This window comes from Zingiber officinale, chromosome 5A, assembly GCF_018446385.1.
Source record: "Zingiber officinale cultivar Zhangliang chromosome 5A, Zo_v1.1, whole genome shotgun sequence".
Lineage (NCBI taxonomy): Eukaryota > Viridiplantae > Streptophyta > Magnoliopsida > Zingiberales > Zingiberaceae > Zingiber > Zingiber officinale.
Window position 1 is genome coordinate 117,479,919 of NC_055994.1, and position 6,360 is coordinate 117,486,278.

Consider the following 6,360-nt stretch of genomic DNA (forward strand, 5'->3'; position numbering starts at 1 on the left):
GAAAATTTAACTGCCAAGTTTTTCACTGCCAAGTTTTAGTGATCCGGCAATTTAACTTTCATAATTACTTAAATTGTATATCATATTTTTTATTTGATTAAATTATATATATATATATATATATATAAAAGTAATTAGTTTTTCTTATAGCATTAGCAATATCTAAACCTCCTAATCTTGATCAATTGTGCAACACGGAAGAGAACACTTCATGCCAAAACTTTTAACCTTGAAATCTTCTTAGCTTATTTCTTTATTTTAAGATTATCATGATCTATCTTTTTTCCTTGTGCATTTACTCTTATACGAATTAGGATGGATGAAGCTAGAAAATGATATGGGATGTGACAGTCCTGTTGAAAAGGAGTAACATCCTCTCCTTTGGCTTGGATCAGCTGTCTGATGTTAAGATTTTTAGGTTGACTAGATTGGGATTCAAGTTGATCGAGAAAAGATGATCATCCCTTAGGCCGAGTGAATTAAGAAATTTATTATCTTAAGGGTGATCAAATCTTAGGACGGCCAAGATTAAGGTCGGTCAATCGTACATATTGGCCGGAATAACTAACTCATTTTATAACAAACCAACTATAAAAGGTAGCATGCACGTGTATCTATTCAGTCTTAAAGTTGGACGAATATGTATACTCTGTTCTAAATTTAGTCTTTATTAAGTCATCAATAAATTTTGAACAAAAGTGACGGAGACTTAGGCGTATCATATTTTCTCCAAAGTGGAACTCATGTTTCTAGCGACTTTGAGTGTCAAGGTGGATAGCCGAACACCACTCACTGCTCAACTCCCCTTGCTTAACATCCCGTAGCTCGGCCACCAGTCCATCGCCAGTGGTTTCCGAGTGGTCTCTGGCCACCCATCTCATCCAAACTATAATCTGGATGGAAAGATAAATCCAAGAAAAAATCATAACTAATTACAACCAAATCATAATCACAATTCAACTATAATTATATTATGGATCTGTTGGATATAATTATCTCTATTGGGTGGGCTTATTTGTAAGTTACACACGTGAATACGATCCAACCCCTTTAAAGTGATCTAACTTATGTCTAGTAGATTTCGGGTAATTGGATGTAGATCTCATATATGTAGAACCTATAGTCTCGCATCTGTTATCATCTATTTGCTGATAATAGATGTTTAGTATATAAGGATTTATAGTCCCACATCTATTATCATCGATGGGCTGATAATAGATGTGCACTATATAATAGGTTGGTCCCCAGAGGATTAGGGTAATCTTGAGACGTCTCTTCGTTCCCCATTGACGAAGAGAATCCAACATCGTCACCCCTAACTCCTCCGGAAGGCCAACCTTCTTCTCCTTCTTCTTCCGCAGGATTGTTGGATCGACGAGCTCTGCCAGAACTATGATAATTCCATTGCATTCAGGTTTTTTGTAATTACAGTATTTATTTCCTTATGTCATGTTCTCAATAAAACGAAGATTCATGCTCATATGTTCTTGTTTTTTCCTATTTGAATTCTTACTTTGATTGTCTAGAATTCATGCCGCTTAGGTTTTAGAGAACTTTCAAGATCATCCTTTGATCCATAAAAATTTGGTCAATTTATGGACCATATCCTTTGATACATAAAAAATTGACTAAAGGATTCTTACTTAAAATTCAAACTTACGTAGTTTCGACACAAAGTTATTAATGGTCTTAAGCACGTCAGATTCTTTACAAATAGGACCCATGTTCTGTAAGGATTCTTCTTAGTTAAATCGTGCCCACCAACTTTAGTTTTAGAACTGTTTTTAGTCTGCTATGAGATTTTTTTTAACAAAAGAAAAATCAACCTTGAATAATCTTGGTATCAGGTCACTTGATGGGCTAGGGATTATTATAATTACTCTAAATGAAGACTTAGCATTCCTAGATTTCTGCAAAGCGTTGTCAATATCACCAACCTTGATTCCAAACTCTATTTAGAATCTCATAATTCTAAAAAACTTCCAATCTTTAGTGGTTTTAACACAAAGTTATTAATGGACTTAGGAACAGATTCACTCAAAGTTAAGACATATATATATATATATATATTAAGTACAACTGAAGACTGATTTTTTAATTTGTAATTTTAAGAATTAGATGATCCACTATATGAATTTATCAATTTTGATAGATCCTACCATTAAACAGATAGGGTTTATCATAATTCATCAATTAAAAATAGTCGATCATCTTCTGATCCACAACTTATGGATTAGAGGATTTTACTTGTTATCAACCTTGCTTCCAAATCCTATTTAAACTCCTGTGACTTTCTACAAAAAATTCTGACCTGGAGTAACCTTGACGCATACTCAATGATGGACTTAGATTTTTGATGCAATTACACCCCAAGTTTTACCTATTAGTTATGATGTCAGATTAGGGACGGACTTTCATAGAGTTGGGGGAGGGATTGAACTTAATGTAACAAATTATATATTATTTTTTTTAAAAAAAAATTATATATATATAATAAAAAAAACATTGCATTATATTGTTCAACTAAGCTATATCCTACAAAATTTTAAATATAAAATTCATGTATAATATAATTTATATTTATATTTTTAGTTAAATCTGGTCTAATATAAAGTGTCTGATAAGAAAATCATTCTTTATTTTATTATAAAATGTTGAAAAGACACTTAGCCTCTGATTACTTAGAGGTAAGGAAACTAAAATAAGAGAAAAGTTCCTTCTAGAAAATTTTTTATTATTTACTTGATTAAAAATTTAAAGCGGATGGAAATTGTATTCCTTCGGCAGATATATTTTTGAGGGAAATTTATCCCGTCCAAATCGGACGGAAAGACAAAGGAAAGAAAAGTAAATAAAATAAAATCACATAAATATCCCTAACCTTTCCTTTTCTCTTCCACCATATTTGCGATTCTGCCTCCTCACCCACATAACGGCGATTTATGCCTCCACACCCAATGGCGATTTCTGCCTCCACACCCAACGACGCCTCCGCTAAATCGCCTATTTCTTCTTCCTTCTCACCCGCAGACTCTTCGTCCTCACCTGTCGACTCCTCCTCCGGTCCGTCTTTTTCTCTTCCGAGACTGTTGCAGTTGCTCCGACATTATTGTAAGTGCTCTTCTTCTACGATTGCTTAGCCAATGCTTTGTGTTGAGTTTTCCTTCTTTGTGATTGTAGTAAGTTTGATTTTACTCATTTCTTCTTCCTTCTCACCTGCGGACTCTTCTTCTTCCTCCTCACCCATCGACTCCTTTGTCGATCCCTCTTCTTCTCTTCCGAGATTGCTACAGTTGCTCCAACATTGTTGCTAAGATTGATTCACAACTATTGTAAGTGCTCTTCTTCTATGATTGCTTAGCGACTGATTTGTGTTGAGTTTTGCTTCTTGTGATTACAGTAAGTTTGATCTTACTCATTTATATCTTCCTGCTTTGTATTGAGTTTTTCTTCTTGTGATTGCAGTAAGTTTGCTCTATCTTCTTGTTGAGTTACTCATTTCTATCTTCGTTTTGATCTTACCAGTAATTAGAAAACTCTAATTAGAGGAAATATAATTTTCCTAATTTCTATAACTCTTATTAGATGAAATAAAACTCTAATTTCTACTTAATTTTAATTTCTATCTTTGTTTTTTATTTTTATCTTTATTTTACTGATTTCTATCGTTTAGATGAAATATAACGTTTTTTATAGCAACCTTGTTGAATTTATTATAATAGTCTATTTTTATTATTTATCTTTCAATAAATTTGATAAGATGGAGTGGGATAATGGTGAAGGAAATTATCCGAATGTTAATGATTGTTATGAGGAGAATAATGATACTCTAGATGAGAGTTCGGATGATGAAGTTTTCATAAATAGAAATTGTTTAGTTATTCTTGGGATGATGTTGAAGAATATTAATAAGTATGTAGATAAAGGTCTAATGGAGAATAATGAGCAAAAAGATGATGTAAGACGTATTTTGTTGCACAACCTTATGACATCTAATGAGGTATGTCGTAGCATTCTTAGGGTAAGTGTGGATGGCTTTGTTCACTTGTGTGAACTATTAAAGCACAACACAAGGGTAAAAGCCAATAGGAATTCAAGTATTGAAGAGAAGGTTGCTAAGTTTTTATATTTGCTTGGTCATGACGTCAAACATCGAGAGTTGAGTTTTTTTTTTCGTCGAAGTACAAGGACTATTAATAATCATTTTCATGAAGTCTTAAAAGCCATTATTGGACTTCATGCTGAATTTATAAAGCAACCAGATGGTTCTGAAATCCCTTCGCTTATACAGAGTAACAGTAGATTCTACCCTTACTTCAAGGTAACACTCATTTTGATCATTTTGAATTTTAGAAGGTTGTAAGGTACTTTGTAGCTAAATATGCTCATTGTCTCCTAATTGTAGCATTGTGTTGGTGCATTAGATGGAACTCATATACGTGTTAAGGTATCTGATGAAGATGCACCTAGATATCGAGTAAGAAAGGATTGGCCAACTACAAATGTGTTGGCGGCATGCTCCTTCGACCTGAAGTTCACATATATTTTATCTGGGTGGGAAGGAACTTCATCTGATTCTCGAATCGTCAAAAATGCTCTATCTAGACGTGATAAATTATTAATTCCTCATGGTATTTAATTTACAATTAATGTTCATTGGTGGGCAATGTTTGGAAGTAAATATGATTAAACTATATCCTTTGTTTGTTGTAGGTAAATACTATTTAGTTGATTCTGGATTTATGTTGAAGAGGGGTTTAATTACCCCTTATCAAGGAATTCGTTATCACTTAAAGGAATACTCGAGATGTGGCCCTACAAATGCAAAAGAGTTATTCAATCTTAGACATGCATCTCTTCGCAATGCAATCGAGAGAGCTTTTGGGGTTCTAAAGAAGAGGTTTCCCATTATTGCTAGCGGAACATAACCTCACTATGAAATTAACATTCGCACAGACATTATCTTAGCATGTTGTATTCTTCATAATTTATTAATGGGTGTGGATCCAGATGAGAGGTTGATTAGTGAAGTGGATCATGAATTAAGTGTAAATTATGACAATGAAGTGAGTTGCAATGAGAGACAAGATGATGACTGGAGTCAAGGGAATATGATCAGGGATAACATAGCTAATGTTATGTGGTCGGATTATAATAATAACTAAAGAAGATTTATTTGGTTTTATTAAGAAAATTATGAGAGCGGTTTTATGTAGCATACTAATTAATAATGCTTGATTTGAACAATGTGATAATTTGAACATGCTATTGGTAAATCTTAATACTGGATGTTCTATTATTGAATATGAATTTTTATGCATTGATTATGTTTGTTAATCCAATATTATACAGTTGAATGTTACTAGTTTATAATTATGAATAAGATTTAATTTTTTTTCATGGTCACATGTGAATTTGATGCAGGTATTGAGTAGAAATGAGTTCTACAGTCGAACAAGTCAAAAAGGATATGATTAAGTGGACTGATGAAATGGATAAAATTTTTATAGATGTTATGTTAGATCAACAACTTAATGGCAACTGAGTAGGTAGCACTTTCACGTCTACTACATACACAGAAATGGTTGTCATTTGTCGTGAGAAGACTAAAATTCTATTGACAAAGGACCATTTGAAGAATAGAATGAAAACATTGAAGATTAACTTTAATTCATGTTACGATTTGTTTAAAAATGCAAGTAGAGCTCAATGACATGCTGAGAGTAAGAGGTTTGAGGCCGAGGAAGAAGTTTGGAAGTAACTTATTGATGTAAGTATTAATAGTAGATATTTCATTTTATATTTTGTCAGTTTATATAACCATTATGTTTATGATTAATTTTATTTTTATCTAGGCTAATCCATCAATTAAGAAGTGGAGATATACCCCTGCACCTCATTATGAGAAGTTGTTTGAGTTATTTGCTTATGACAGAGCAAATGGTCAAGGAGCTTCCACTGCCGTCGAAAGAAATGTTGAAATTATTCAAGAGGAAGAACAAAGAGATGATATACATGTGAGTTCTAAAGTAGACCTTGATAGTTCACCATTTGTCGAAGGATTAAAGAAGAGAAAAATTACATCTGTTGATGCTTATGGCAATAAGAAAAGTTCAGCCCTCGACTCAAGTATCAAGGAAGTGGTTGCTGCAATTGATCATTCAAGTTCAGTTATCGAGAATAAGTCATTTCGTCAACAAAAGTTAAATGAGAAACTCTATAAAGATTTAGTTTCTGTTAGTGCTCCAGATGAAAATATACTTGATGTTTATCTATTCCTAGGAGAGAATAAGGAGAAAATGATGCTTGTTATGAGATGTCCAGTGCAGAAGAGACTTGCTCTTCTGAAGAAGATGTTTT